The following is a 16,728-nucleotide window of genomic DNA, read 5'->3' as shown; positions in this document are numbered from 1 at the left end:
GCTCTCAAAATGTCCTATGCTTTACCAATTCATTCCCACAACCCCCCTGAATCAGTGCCAACCACCTATCTTTTTATTCTCTCTATAGTTTTGTTTTTCCCTAAATGTCCACATTTAGTTGGACTCATACAGTGTGTAGCTTTTACAGATTGGCCTCTTTCACTTAGCAACGTGCATTTAAGGTTCTCCCTTGTCTCTTCATAGCTTGATAGCTCAGTTCTTTTTATTATCATGCAATTGTCCATTGTTTGAATTTACCACAGTTTATCCATTCACTGATGGAAGGACATCTTGGTTGTTTCCACTTTTTCGCAATTATGAATAAAGCTGCTGTAGACATTTGCGTGCATGTCTTTGTGTTGCTTTTGTGCATGTTTACAACTCGTTTGGGTAAAAGCTTAGTAGTGCTATTATTGCTGGATAATTATGGTAAGACTGTTAAGCTTTGTAAGAAATTTCCAGAACATCTTTCAAAGTGGCTGTACCATTTTGCATTTCCACCAGTAAAAAATGAGGGTTCCTGAGGATCAACATCCTCACCAGCATCTGGTGTTGTCAGTGTTTTGGATTTTAGTCATTCTAATAGGCACGCAGTGGTATCGCATTGTCATTTCAGTTTGCAATTCCTAAGGACATGTGATGTTGAGTATCTTTTCATATGCTAATATTCCATCTCAATATCTTCTTTGGCAAAGTGTCTGTCCACATCTTTTGTCCATTTTGTACTTGGGTTATTTGTTTTCTTATCGCTGAATTTCAAGACTATTTTTGTATTTTGTGGATACCTTTATCAGATATGTGTTTTGCAAATGTTTTCTCTCAGATTATGGCTTTTCTTTCCATTCTCTAAAAGTTCAACCAATTTTTATTGAATATGAGAGCGAACAAAACAGTCAATGTCCTTGAAGTTTACATTGTAGAAGAGGAGAATTGCCTCATTTAAACACTGTGCCGGTTTGAAATTATTATGTACCCCAGAAAAGCCATGTTTTAATCCTGATCCAGTCTTACAGGGCCAGACCTCTCGTTTAGGGGGGGAAACTCTGAATGGATTGTTTTCATGGAGATGTGACACACCCAGGTGTGGGTGTATCCTTCTAATTAAATTACTTCAACTGAGATGTGGCATGCCCAAGTGTGAGTGTGGCTTTTTATTAGATGGAGATGCACCTCCGCTCATTCAAGGTGGGCTTTTAGTAGCTTACTGGAGTCCTTTTAAAAGCGGAAACATTTTAAAGAAAGCTCAGAGCCAGCACGGGACCTAGATATTTGGAGATGAGGAAAGTAAACGCCCCAGGGAGGCTGTGTGAAATCAGAAGCCAAAATTCCCCAGCAGACAGGAGCCACTGCCTTCTGAGCTGCCAGAGGAGTTCTGGAAGCATCGGCCTTTCTTGAGTCAAGGTATCTGTCTCTGGATGCATTAGTTTGGACATTTTTATGGTCTTAGAACTGTAAACTTGAAACACAAATTCCCTTTATAAAATCTAACCCATTTCTGGTATATTGCATTCCAGCAGCTTTAACAAACCAATACAATCACTCTTGCAAATTGTTGTTAGCGGTCATTACTTTACAGATGAACAGAGGTACAGAGAGATTAAATGTGATCTGTCTAGGGTCACCCAACTTGTACATGTCTGAAATGGAATTAGAACCAGTTCTTTTCCATCTTTTCCTCCATATCAAACTATGTCCACTTGACTAGGGAATAAGGGTCAGAGCATCTTTATAGCTACAGAAAGTTACATAGTTACAGAAAGAGTATGACCTTTACAGTCAGACATATCTACGTTCAAATTCTGGCTTAGCCACAAAATCAAAATGCCAGTTGATCTAGACCTAATAAGACAAACTATCTCCCCCTGAGAAATGGGTACAATGATCTCTTTGCACAGCTGACCCTCAGGATAAAATAAGATACTGTATATAATTAAATAAGATACTGTAGGCAGTTGTCAAAAAAAGGGCTCAATAAAGTATAGTTCCAGATAATAATATGAGCATTCTCAGATGACAAAGGTCACATTCTTCCTGGTTCTTGTCCTGGTTCACAGTTCTCTCCCCAATGCCTGCAGGGGAAAGAGCTGTGCAATTGGAATAGAGTTCCACCAAGGTTTATCGATTGCTGGGACTAGAGAAAGTTAATAATCTAATTTCCCTTTCAATTCCCCTCCCTCCTACCCCCGAACTCCTCTCATGGCAGAAAAGAATGGCATAGAATGCGATGCTTGAGAAATTTGACCAGAAATAACTCAGCATTGTTGATCCTTACATTGCCTATAATGTGGGTTTGATTGATTCTCAGTTGGGAAATGTCAGGTTGAGAGGAGAAATTCAAATTTAAGTTAAATCTGGAATTGAATCAATCACATTTTACAATGAAGAAAATAGATCTAACCCCATCAGGCCATTGTGTGTGGAAAACTTAAAGCTGCTTACTCCCATTGATTCCTTCCCCGATAGCCCTGAGGGACGGGAGACCAGGTTCCAGGTGGGGAAAGCACTTAGTTCCTTAAATGGTATATGGAGTTGGGATAGGTGAAGGACAGTGATTCAAGGAACCCAGGGTATAATGGTAGAAGAGCTCAGGAGCTTGAAAAGCCACCTAGAGAATGAGGAAGAGCCTAGCTTTGGCTCCAGATATGGGGCTTTATATCTAAACTCTTCCATTTAACAGCTGTCTAACCTTTGTCAAGTTGCTCTAAGAGCCTCAGTTTTCTAATCTATAAAATAGGACTGATACTGCCTAGCCAAAACAGAAGCTGTGTGGATTAAATGGGAGCTCATAATTACAGCACTGAGCAAAGTTCCTGACACTTAACTGGGGCTCCCATAGACGCTAGATCTCTTTCCTTTCATCTTATATCCTCAAAACTCCACCGCCCAACAGTATGCATCTATATGGGCATCAGTAGCCCATGTGATGCTTTGGCCTAAACTGGAATTCTGTCTGTTATACTTACTTGCCAGCCAACTTGGACAAGTCACCCTAGACCTCTGATCCTCAATGTACTTAACTGGGAAATAATTCATTCAATGAGAATTATTTAATATCCATCTACTAAGTGTCAGTCCTTGTATTTTCTGCCCTGCTATATTTCCAGTCCCTCTAAGTATGCCTGAATATAGTAGGTGCTCAATAAATCTCTGTTGAACAAATGACGAATGTCTGAATGCCATTCTCCTTTTCTACCAAGAGGTGTCAGTATTGGAATATTGCTATTGGTTCTTTTCTAGTCAAATGTATTCACTAACTTTCTCTGGAAAAGGTTGGACCCTGTCCTGTCAGAAATCATACAAAAGCTCTTGTTGAGGCCGAAAATCTGCCGCATAATCAGGGTGACCACTTGGGATTATTGGTGTACCTCATTAACTTCATGGACAGCCTCATGGGATTCCTGCCATACCTGAGGTCTAGTCCCTCTATGCTTCTCAGAAGTATTTCTGGAAACTAAAATTGGGACTGAAAGTACAAGTGTCATCCTGGAGGCAGGAGGAAAGAATATTTGAAACTGGGGCTTTCTCAGAAATTTTAGGATATGTGGCCCCATATCCTCAGCCTGCCTCTTATGCCTGCATTCTCTACTCACTACTGCAGTATGTCTTGATATGGGGCATCCTTTCCTCTTTCTTGCCCTCCTGGGTCTACATCTCTCCACATCTCCTCACCTCAGTCCTTATCATGGACTCGTCTTTTCTGCTCTATGACATTGGGACTCCAAAATCTTTGGTCTCCAATAAATCACACCTTATTTTCCTATTCTCCCATATTTTCCACAATAAGATTCATGCCAAATGTCCATTCAGCCTTTGCATCCATATTTCCAGAGACAACAAATTCAGCTCCTACCAAATAGCAATTCTACTTCCAGGCAGTTGAATGTGCTAAACATTTCTGGTATCTTATTCTCCCAGCTGAGTTCTGAGGTCCAAGTCAAACAGGATGCATCAAATACCTCCTCTCGAGGGCAGCTTTTGCTTTTCTTAAAATGGATTTCTTAGTCAAGAAAATCATCATCATCATCACTACCATCACCACCATATATAATTTATTATGTGCAAACAATAAAAGTTGTATCTCATTTAGTCATCACAGGAGCTTCATGAGATGGTAGCTATCATGACCTACATTTTACATAAAGAAACTGAGGCCACCACTTTGCAAAGGTCATGAAGCACAAAGATAATAGGGCTGAAATGGAAAACTGCCTTAAGAGTCAAACCTCTTAGCCACTACTCTCCACAAGGTCTCTGTCAGCACGTTAGATGTGGCCTGAACAGGGTAGAACAAGCCCTACTGCTGAGCTGCTTACAGACCTCAGCTTGTCCTGACCTTGCTGACCCCGTGTAATTACACCCCACAGTTCTCTCTTCATTGTCCCATTCTGGTATTCCAGAAGCCTCTTAGGTTATTTTCATTTTCTGTAATTCTTTTGTCTTTCTGCTCCTCAGCCTGACTCTCTTCAATTGTCTTGTCTTCTAGTTTTCTGGTTCTTTCTTTTGCCAGGTCAAATCTGCTTTTAAAATCCTCCTGGGAATTTTCCATTTCTGTGGTCTTCAATCCAGTAGTCCTATTTAGTTCCTTTTAGAAATTTCCATCTCCTTACTGAGATTCTCATATTATTCATTCATTGTTTTCCTGATATCCCTTTGTTTTTTCTCTGCTTTTTCCCTCATCTCCTTGGGCATATTGAAAATCATTTTTTTAAAAAGTCTCTGTCTGTCAGAGTCTGGTTTCCTTCATTGATGTCTCCTGGATTTCCATCCTCCTCCTTTGGATGGGCCATCATTTCCAATACCCTTGTTTGTCCTGTACTCTTTTGTTGCACAATGTACATTTTAATATTTAAAAATGTTGACTCTGTGATTTATTCCCTAAGATGGATCGATTCTTGTGCTTGTAACCATCTGGTGATATGACAGATTTTCCTGAATGTCTACCCTCCTATCAGGAAGGTCTGCGAATGTGAATACTCTATCTTTTCTGGGCCTGTGTCTTATCCTCACCTTGTGCTTACTAGTAGATTGGGAGTGAGCTAGTGAGCAGGCGTTTGAGTGCCCCTTCTACTTCCCAGGGCACAGACCTCCCTCTTCTAGGTATTCCACCGTCAGACTTAAAGCCCAAGGCTGTCTACTTCAATCGCTTCTTACAATGATTTTGTTGTCTCAAGTTGCTTTTGCCTGGAGGGCAAATTATGAGAGGGCTGACCCCTCTGGAGAGAAGTTTCCCAAGTCAATCTTTCTCAGCCAGAACAAGGCCACAGACCCACAAAAGGAGTGCTGGTCGGCTCCAAACTGCCCTAGTCAGAGGATGAGGGAAGGGGGCTAGGAAGGGTGCCAGGGTCTTCTTCCATGGCTCCCCAAAGCTGAGCTGTCCTGACTGCCAGCAGACACAGCCCTTCAGCTGTCCTCTATAGCTCCGAGGAAGCGCAGCTCTTTACGTCTCCTCTGCCTCCCCTGTCCAAGGCAGGCTGGTACAGTGGCCACCCTCAGAGCCAGGCTCTTGTGATCTGAAGTCACTAATCAAAAGCCATAATCAGTGGTTGGCCTGGGACATCCCACTGACTGGATCTTAGGTATGCAGATCTTTATGTTTCTTCCTGGCACCAGCAAGCTACACCAGGGCCAGCCAGACCCTCTTATCCTGCCGTGAGAGTGAAGGATGGGCAACAGTCCCACATGTGCCAAAAAAGCAAATTTACTTGGTCTTTACCATAATTTACCAGCCTCTTTCTCCTGCTCTTCCCTGGGTACTGTACAGTGTTCTACTAGATTCTGGAGTTTCAAATAGTTGGTTCAGACAGATCCTGCCTGTCAAATAATTATTCTGGTGGAGGGCCTAACTCCTAGAGCTTCCCGCTCTACCATCTTCCCACAATGCTCCTCTATATTTGCTTTTAATTGAGTTTAAATTATATAATATAAATTTGCCACTTTATTCTCATATTTTTACAGTTCTTAATAGTTTAGAAATTATTTTCAAATATCTCATTCACTCTGCACTAAGACCCTATGAAGCAGGTGCTACCCTCAGCATGCAATGAGGAGTGAGGAGTAGAGAAATGATGGCGAACTCATGTTCACACCACAGAGGAGTATGTTGGGTTGGAGCCACATTTCCTGACCCACAGTCTAGGGCTCTTTCCGTGACACAAGTTGCAAAGGCCAGCCAACGTCTCATGGGCTAGGGTATGAAGCTAGGATTAGAATTCACACCTTCTGTCTCCTAATCCATTGTTCATACAAGCGTACCTAAACTCCTCAAAGAACCAGTGCAGTGTTTCCCACAAAAGTAGATGTATCTTGAAAAAATGACCCATGTTCAAAAAATTATGGGACATTCTACATTCTGTGAATGTGCCAGACTGTATATCTGGTATTAAAATCTCTGAAAAAGGTCTGCATTAAATTCTGCTTGGCAGAATTTAACCTGATGTTTTCCAAAGGTTTTGCTACCCTGTAGAAGTATCATTCTATGCAGGAAAGTAGGGAAAACAATAAACATGCTTAATAATTCATACAAAGGCTGCCAATACTAGTAACAACAGCTCCTAATAATTAATTGCTGCCTCTATCCAGACACTGTGTCAACAATTCTATGTGGATTATCCTATTTAACCTTTTCAACAGCCTAAAAGGTAAGGATAAAACTAACTCCACTTAAAACTGGGGAAAAAACAAGATAACCACCGGGACATGACAGAGGAAACTTACATAGATGGTCTTGTCTGATTCCAATGTCTGCACTGTTCTAATACCCAAGTATTAGAAGAAAATAGAGTTTTAGAGTCACAGGAAAATATGCACAAAGAAGGAAAAGAGGCAGGTGCAAAAGGCCAATTCAAGAGGTTAAAGACTATACAACTTATATTTAGCTGGCTGATGGAATACATTAAGGAGAAGGAAAATGATGCCGTGCTCAATAGAAGAAATTGCACGTGCAGGTGAGAAACAGTGCAGAACATGATTCAAAGACCTACAGGAAAGAAGGAGGGAAGAAAAGTGATGGTTGAGTTTCAGATTGAGAGGTGAACATCAGCTGCTAGTAACTTAAAAAAATTTTTTTTGAATACACTGGTGCCTGATCCCCATTGTGAGTTCTCTAAAATCATGAGTTGTTTAGCTGCATCAGCATATTCACCCCACAACAATGATGCAGAAGGAGGCAAAAACGTGCTAGAGACCAAGTAGTGTGTGCTAAGCAACTTGACAGAGCAAGTGAACAACCACAAGTTTTCATGGCTACAAAGAAGATTCAGGGCCAATCGCTCCCATCTCCATGAAAGACACATTTCTAGCTCCTTTATTCCCAGAGTTTATGTAAAAACTCACCATTTCACTCTCTAAAAGATGTCACTGGGCTTCAGTTCAAGGTTTGTGAATGTAGAAGGAGGGAAACAATTTGGGGTTTTTTGTTTCGTGTTTTTAATTTAGTACCTGCTAGGTCTGCTGGGATGTCCTTTGCTTACAGAATCCCTTTTATTCCATATGCTAACCATAAGTTCTAGGTATTGCTGTCATAATTTCATTTCGGAGGAAACTGAAGCTCAGAATGTTTAATTGACTTGCTCACAGTCTCAGAACTAGTCAGGGGCAGTGATGGAATCTGAACCCAGAACTACTGTCCTCCAAGCTCAATATTACTTCCATTACATCACATTGCCTCTAAAGGAAGACAATTCAAAACTCCATTTCCTCCTCCTCAGTTCTCTTTCTTTTAATTCTCAGACTGTACCTAAGAAGTATTTGGGGAGTGGGGCTTTGCCTGATCGTCCTTTAGCCTTCCACTGAAGTCGGATTTGCCTGCTCTCGTCCATGTAACAGACTGCACACATTCCCTGCCCCGCCCCCCCCCATCGCTCTTCCTACTCCTCTTCACGTCTCCAAAGTAGATCTACTTTTCAAGATCAAAGATAACTGCCACCTCCTGGAAGTCTGTCCTAACCATCATGGCTCACCGGGACCCAACATCCTCTCACTCCTATCATATGTATCATCTGTTCTCCTTTAAATCATAGCATCTCAGAATTATAGGGAACTAAAAGGTTTTGACCCTAATATATTATGCAATGCAGGCAATTCCCCATAAGATTCCTTATTCTGTTATTTAGCCTGTGTTCGAAAAGCATCTAAGCTGGGAGTTTGTTAGCTCAAAAGAAAACCTATTTCATTAATGCTGCTGCTGCTGCTGCTGATGATGATGAGAACCTTTCTGGGAGTAATATGTATGCACATTGTGCTACATATTTTACATAATTACCTTACTTGATCAGTCATAAATGTTTGTTAGTACCTCATTTTACAAACGAGGCAACTAAATGTAGCCCAAGGCCAGAAAGCTATTGAGAAGCAAAGACCAAATTCAAATCCAGATCTGGATACCAAAGCACTCTACATTGTACTCCCTTTACGGCTGTACAACTTTCAGTGTGAGAACTCTTTGACATGGAAAATCTACTCCCAGCACTATAGCCAAAAATATGCTCTCAAGAGCTCCATAAACTCATCCCCATCCCTGCTCTCTAAGGAAGTCCTGTGGTTCCAAGGACGGTGCCCTCTTCTTCTTTTGTTCCAGAGAAACACACACACAGTTTCTGCCATTTGGCTTTCGCATGAAGGAAATAATCATGGGACCAGAAGAGGTAGAGCTGTAGTCCATTTAAATCACTTCATTAAACTCACCATGTTAAAGAAAGAAGAGAGAGCCCAGAACCAGGCTTAGACCCCAGCTGCCCAGCTCCCAGAACAATCATCCTCAGTTTGCCAGTCTGGGTAATTTTCTTCTTTTCCTACCTGAACCAGTAACTCCTGGAACGAAGACTGTGCAGCTTACACCACTCTCATTCCCTATGGCGTTGGCTGTTGTATCCCACAAACAACTGAATGTTACGTGGTTTCAACCAGGATAACTGGGGCAATGCCAATGCATGATCAAAGTGAACCATACTTAAATATTCCCACATAATGACCTAAATAGTCCAGGACAAAGTCTAAGACAGCTGATTAAGGAAACAGAAAAAACACAGACTTATAGGGTTAGAGAAACTTGGGTGTGAATTCCAGCTTTGTCATTTTCTTAGTGTATGACATTTAGCAAAGTCCTAACTTCCTCACTGATAAAATGGAAATCATAACTACTTTGAAGGGTCATTAAAATGAGTGAATATTATGTAATGCAGGTAATTCCCCATAATATTCATTTTTTGCTATTCAGGCTGTGTTTGAATGGCATTTAAACTGGGAGCTTGTTAAGCTCAAAAGAAAACCTATTTCATTATAATAGAGCACAGTAGATGCTCAATTAATGGTAACTTTGATCATCACTATTACTAAATTTAACACCAGTAAATATAACACTGACCCTTGTATCTCACAACCACTGGCATAAATTTAGGAGAGTCAGAAGAAGGAAAGACTGCATGGCATGAAGGTAGAGAGTTCCCCTTAAAGGAGCTTCAGAGCACCTATTTTGTGTCAGTCCTGCAACAGGCCCTTTTACCCAATAGTTGGTTTATTCCTCTAACAACTTCCGTAACCCCATTTTATGGACTAGGAAACAGGGGATCAGGGAAGAGAAGTTGCTTGCTCAAATTCACACATCGAATAAGTTGCAGAGTTGGGAAGAGAACCCAGTTCTGCGCGCTTCTCTAAACAGGACAGATGCAAAGTGCCCTGTTCTGAAGGGGGAAACCCAGACTGAACCGGAGATCATGCCAGAAGAATGAAGGACAAAGGTAGGAAGCTTGAAGCAAGCAAGAAAGGGAAAGGGGCTTCTTGATGGGGATAAAAGGGCAAACATTCAAACATTAGAAAAAGGGAAAGGGAACAGATATGTTGAGTGAGCTAGCCTGGGTGCCTGACTTATATTATATCACTTACTCCTTAAAACAACCGTCAAAGGAAGCATCATTACCCCCATGTTATAAATGGGGAAATCCAAGCTTGGAGAGGCCAAAAACTTATCCCACTTGCACAGTCAGAGGCAGAGCCAGGCTGGCAACCCCTATCTGCTTGACCCAAGCACATCTATGACCTTTTCACCTCATACCCAGGACAATTCACCAACAAGGTCGCCTGCAGCTTTAAGAGAGGACAAGGCCCCTGCGCATGGCCCACACCCTGACTCCGGCAAAGTGAAGCACTGGGTCCCTGCAAGGGTAAGAGGACTCTGTTCTCACCTGGGCATAGGAGTCTGGCTTCTAAGCACCTGGGGACATTATTAGAATAAACACACTTTTCTCAAGCTCTTTAAATAGAGGGACATTTTTTTTTCCTCTGGTTTTTCAATCTATCGCCTCTCTTCAGACTGCTAGCATTTCAGCAAAAGCACGCTTGCATTGTGTTTAAACAGCCATCTGGAGATAAACAGCTTTGCCCTTTAGACCTTTGATGAGGGAATATAAAAGAGGATAAAAGAAGGAAAAAAAAATAAGAAGAAAAAATGTCCTGTGAAGAATTTCTGCCCAAACACATTTCCCCATGGAGGCTTTTACCCATTTTTGGCTGACTCTCTGGGCTTAAACCTTTCCAGGGGCCTGCAGGGTATAATATACCACCTTTCAAAGGACCACAGTGGTCTGAGCCCAGGAGGCATTCTAGACCCGCTCACTTTCTGTCTTGTTCTTTAGCAGCAAGGAAGCGCCTTGGGGCTTTACAAGCAGCTCTGTTCTGGGTTCTGGAGCCCAAACTTGAACAAGTGCCCTGCTATCAATCACAGTGCAACTCGGCGCAAATCCCTTCCTCTCTTTGAACTTCTGTCTTCCTGTCTATAACAGGACAAAATCCCTTCATTCAACAAACATTTAACGAGGGCCAGCTCTGAAATGAGCAAGCCTGGGGGGTGGGAATGGAGAGATCAAACGTATCAAGAGTTTCAGTGCCCAGTGGGGTAGCAGACCCCTGGACAGAGAAATAGCATGCAGGGGGATCACCGTGGTGGCAGAGGTCAGCACAAAGGAGGGGACTCCTAATTCGTCTGGAGTCAGAGAATGCTTCCTTAGAGTGGAGGTTTATAAGATACCTAAGAGTTAGCTGGGTGGAGAAATGGGTTGCATTCCAGAGAAAGCAAACAGCACGGGTATTCAGTTTACTATCCATAAATGGGAGAGACACATCAGATACACATAATGCAATGTTGGCAGAATACCAGAGAGGTAGGTGGGTATCAGCTCACAAAGGACATCACTGTCCCTTGTGAGAAGAGTGCATTTTATCTGATATAATGTCTCCAGTCCTTCCAGTCCATCTCACCCAGCACCTTAATCTGAAACATATCCTGACTTATTAACTTCATCAACAAACTGGTTCAGTACCCACTGAGTGCCTTCATTGTATTGAGCACTGAGATACAGCAGAGACCTTGTAACCCAATGACATTCCCCCCCTAGAAGACTCTCGGTTTCATACATCAACCCTGGAAGTGAAGTTGGTGAAATGGAAAGAATGTGAGCTCTGTAATCAGACAAACTGAGTCTGAAACTCAGCTCAATAATCTCTTAACACTGTGAACTTTGGAAGTCAATATAAAAGAAGCACTAAGAACATGGCCTTGGAGTCACACCAACATAGGATCAAACACCAGTGCTGTCCATTACTAGTTGAAGTAATTTGATCTAAGTATCATTGTCTCCATTTGTAAAACAGGAATAACTAAAATACTTACTTTATATGATTACTTGAACCAAAGCGAGGTGTTTTCAGCAGAGTGCCTGACAATTTAAGACAGGCTCAATAACTGTTAGCTACGATTGCTGGGAAGTTAACATAAAGCCTTTTTATGCATGTGAAGCCCTGTGTGTTCAATGACAGTTAGCTGCTCTTTTACTCCTGTTACCAGCAAATTCTCATGGACCCTTCTAGATTTGGGCCTTACCAGCTATGTTGCAGCCAAGTCACATAGTCTTGTCTATTTATAAAAATGCTTCTCTACCCCACCCTGAAGGACTCTCGGTTCCTTGTTATGGGATGGGGGGGGACACATATTCCTTCTGCAGTAAAAGCTGTGCTGAGCCATCATTAAGGCAGAGATGGCAGGGACAGGGTAGTGTTGTTCCCTAAGTAACCATAATTCAGGTGCTACACATACCTGGAACTTACTGCATGTGCCATTAAATTTACGGGACCACAATAATAGTAACAACATTAGCACATATTTATTTTTAAAATGCCCACATATGAACACCCTGAGGAGCTAAAACAGAAACCCTGCTAAATGTTATAGAAATCTCTGTATGTGCCTGAAGATGTGAATTTGCGTGTATATGTAGAAGAACTGAGACCAAGATATAGGTATGCTTAGAAACAACAGCAGCCCTTGGAATCATAACCATGAATTTCTCCTTCCATTTCATTCACAAACAAGGACCAGCATTAGCAATGCTGCTTCCTTCTTGGTTTTCTAGTAATAGCAGCTCAAATAATGGAAAATGCCATAGAAAAAGTCAGCAGGATTCAAGTTCCCAGCTTCACCAATTTCTGGCTGCATGACCTTGGGTGGGTCATTTCTGTTTCTGAACTATCTGTTTCCTCAAACTATGAAATGGGCATAATGACAAGTTGGTCCTTGCTCGAAGTCTAGCGTGGTGCCCGGGCTACCCAAATTGTGCCTTCCTCTTTCCCTCCTTCTTTCCCTCCTTCTTTCCCTTTCTTCATGCTTCAAAATACAATGGACAGAATTCATGAATGTTCATTGTTTGTATGGCATAATCTTTCAATTGACGATTTGCAAAGTTTATTTAGTGAGGTCCTATAATCAGGTGGAGAGGGATGTAGAACCAATTCTCTGCATGTAACTCCATGTTCCTCAAGGGAGTATGCTCTTCCTTATTTTCTCTCACGCAGGACATGACACTGAGTAGAAGCTCAAATCATATTTGGTTAATGAATGAATGGACAAGTCCCCTACAAATCACTAGTTCAGAAGGACAGAGAGAATAGGCTGCGTGGATCTTTCCAAAGGGAAAAAGAAAACCCAGCCATTATCCCTTTGGTATTGGGGATGAGGTGGGCATGAGTTTCAGGTGAGGTATTGCTTGGTCTCAAATACAAATAATAATCATTACCATATTTAAGCACTTACTCTGTCTTGAGCCCTGAACAAAGTGATTGACATGGAAATAGTTCACTGAATCCTTGCAACAGCCCTGTGATGAAGTTCCTGTTACAATACCCATTTTACAAAAGAAAAAATTAAGTCCATGTAAGTTCAATAACCTAAGATCTGGGAGCTCACAAAATTTGAACCCAAGATGCCTGGTGCCAGAGTGCAGCCTCTGGAATCTTCTGCCACATTAAGTCCCAGGCAGCAGACATCTAAGAGGACACCTCCCAGATGTAGCTAACTTTCCAAGCACAAAGTGAGTCAGACATTGCTGGGCACAAGAGACCGAGACAGAAATAGATGGGACCTTACACTCACAGAAGTTTCCAGCCTAGCAGTAGTGGGAATTCTCAGACATGAATATATTACTATGTATTCTCATTCAGGAGAGGAGGGACCTATTTTAGGAAGAAGCATCTAGGCCCAGTCCTGATGGTGGGAAGGAAGGGTGTTCCAGGCAGCAGGAAGAATATGTCCACAGGCCCTGAGGACAGGCACACCAAAGGAACTTGAAAGCCAATCAGGCAGGAATGCAGCAGAAGAGATGGAATGCAGCAGAAGAGGACGTGAGATAAGGCTGGAGAGGTGAGAGGACGATGCAAGACCGTGAAGACCACGTTAAGGAGTCTGGCTTTTATCAAAAGAGAAATGGAGCCACTTAAGGAGCTGAGAAAGAAAGTAGCCTGATGTGGTTATAGGACCTGATGCCCACTCTGGATTCTTGGGAGAATGACATCACTGCCAGTGACAGTGAGGAGCCAGAGGTGGCATGACTTAATTGAGGTGGTGACGCTGAAGATGGATAAGTCATCAAACATAAGGCGCATTTAGAGGCAGAGTTATTGGGTTTGGGATGGATCAGACATTATAGAAAGTAGAAGGACTAAGGCAAGGGATGAACTGTGTTTAGATATTTGTACTCAATGCTAAGAAATTCTAAAGAATTTCTTCAACAGTTCATCTCATGGGCACCTTAAGACACAGCTAAGTACAGAGAATCCACTAGTAAAGGGTTTTGGGTCCTTCTTAATCCAGGGCTAGAGGTAATATTTCCTGCCCTCCACCCTAATTTTTATTATTCATGTATCATTCAATTGGTTATTTATTCTATAATCAACAAACACTTATGTCCTGGATAGGCCAAACTCTGTAGTAGGCACTGGAGATACAGAGAAGGACAAGATGGTCATTCCTATAAGATGCACCCCATGTTCACTGGCGGGGCTGGAGCAATGGAATGCTGGAGCTGGCCCCAACTGACTGGAAGGAGTTGATGCTAAATATTCAGCCAGGGACGTCATATGGCAGTTGTTCAATCTGATGTCTTGATATTAGCCATTGTAAGAGAAGTTATACCATGGAAATTGGCAAATGCTATAAACAAGTCTTTCTCCCTTCCCTCAGTATCTCAACTGCCTCCTTCCTCTACACACACACACACACACCACTCTAGAAAGCAGGTTTACCAGTTTACCACTGGGTGAGGTCAGGTGGGCTCAGTGAGGCTGGTGACTTCTCTTCCAAGTTCAGGGAAGGTAGAAATATGTGCAAAGACCTAGATCACAGTTACAGACCACACATTAACTCCAAGAATTTTCAGGGTCAGATCATAGACTCTGGAGTCAGACAGACCTGCGTTTGTGTTCTGCTGCCAGGCAGAACTTACTGATGACTACTCTGTCTTTCTGATCCTTATTTCCTCACCTTGAAAATGGAGATAAAGTTATATGCATTATAATATTTGAAACGCTTCATACAGTGCCTGGCATTTAGTATGCACTCGATAAATGATACCTACTGCTGCTTTTCTTTTTCCTATTTTCCAATCTGCCCTGATACCATTTTAGTATTTTCCAATAGTCTTCATTTATTTAATAATATGTTAAGCCAATATCTGCTACATGCATGTTAATTCAGCTTGCTCAAGGTGACAGATCAAAACCATCAAGGATATAGTACACATTATTGATGAACTTGTGAAAGGCAAGCACTGGCTCAGGAACCGTAAGTCCTGGGTTCTAATCCCAGGTTGACGTTTGCTGGCTGTGTGACTGGGCAACACGACAGCCTGACTTTGCCTCAGTGTTCGCATTTGTACATTTGTACTCCATAAGATTTTGTCAAAGATTAAATTAATATGCTACATGCTCAAAGTACATAAAAGCTAAATAAACGCCTCATGATACAAAGCAGGTAATATCATCTCTGGCATGCCCTGCTAGACCTTGTAAGTCCTGGGGACATGAAAATGAATAAGAAACAGAACTGCATATATTAGCCATGTACAGCAAAGTACAACAGTGGCAGGTGCTATTTTTAAAAGGAGGAATCTGAGGTTCAAGATGTCAAACCATATGCCTAGAAGAAGCACGTGTTCTGTACAAAAAGAAGAGTCAGCATTGTGCAAAATTCACAGCCACTTCAGCTCATCATTCAAGCCCACTTTACCTGTTTCCTCACCTGCAAAAGGGGGCATAAACGGCTGCATCTACTTCATAAGGTGCAGTGGGGATGACATAAAATGACATATGTAATGTATCTAGTATAACGTCTGGCACATGGCAGGTGTTCAGCAAGTCGCTGGCTTGAGAATAAATAAATACAACTTCTTTTGAGACCCCAGGGGAGTCAGCTGTGCAGTGTGGTGAGACTGGAGTGGCCATTTTCATGTGTACTACTTTCCACCGAAGTACCCTCCCTGGGAACTCCAAAGTTTTACAAAAAAAACCAAAAAAAAATGAATTCTGGCTTATACAAAAATTCAGTTCAATTCCAATTCAATTTATTCTTTTTCTTTATAGAAAGACAGGCCAAAAAATCTGCTTTGCTGATTGTAGTTTAATTTTATTATTTCAAACATTTGCATAATCTCATCTGGGAGAGGCTGCCTGTCTGTTTCTAGGTGCTGTCTTTGCAAATGGATGATTCAGATACATCTTAAGTATCTACCTTGAGCTCTTGATATGTGGGAAGGAGTCAAATGGGTAAATGCCGAAGTTAGTGGGAGACTGTAAATCATGTTATTACAAATGCACCTTTTGTGATTTGTTGTATAAATGATCAATCCCGGTCTGGGCTCTGGCTTGTTTACATTCTCTGAGCAAGGAAATAAATGCTGTCATCCTTGTACTCTCGATGGAAGAGTGATGAGAGAGAGAAGTTCCCCAATTCACAGTCCTCAGAAGAATGCCTGTCCCTGAGTAAGGAGAGAAGGAGGAAGGGGAAGAGAGCATTGGAAGGAAGGGAGGGAGGGAGGAAGGAAATACCTGGTAACCTACTACGTGCCGCTGAGTACAATAGCATATTTGCCCATAGCATTTTGTTCAAACCTCATCACAACACTGTCAGTACTCCTACAGATCAAGCCAGGGGTTCAAGGAAACAGTATGCCTTGCCCAAGGCCATCGAGCGGGTTTGTGATTGGGCAGGGATTTCAAGCCAGGTTTGATCAGAAGGTTGTGTCCTCTCCTCTGCAATGCCTTGAATGGTACACAGTGAGGAGCGTGCCCTGGGGTTAGGCCAGCTCCAGCAGGAACCCTGAACGGCCAGGCTACTCCCAGTGCCACACCAATGGATTCACCCATGTCAGCCGTACCCGCCGCCCATTCCCAGCCTTGCTCCAGACCCAC

The 16,728-nt window shown here is 42.2% G+C and overlaps 1 protein-coding gene across 4 annotated transcripts in view; it reads right to left on the bottom strand.

Annotated features, from left to right (window-relative positions):
* ASTN2 (astrotactin 2) overlaps positions 1-16,728 on the bottom strand; it is a 903,825-nt gene that overhangs the window by 566,655 nt on the left and 320,442 nt on the right. The gene's annotated exons all lie outside the window — the stretch shown is intronic.

This window comes from Tamandua tetradactyla, chromosome 2 (genome assembly GCF_023851605.1).
Source record: "Tamandua tetradactyla isolate mTamTet1 chromosome 2, mTamTet1.pri, whole genome shotgun sequence".
NCBI lineage: Eukaryota > Metazoa > Chordata > Mammalia > Pilosa > Myrmecophagidae > Tamandua > Tamandua tetradactyla.
Note: the sequence above shows the minus strand (reverse complement) of the source record. Positions and strands in the feature narration are given on the sequence as shown.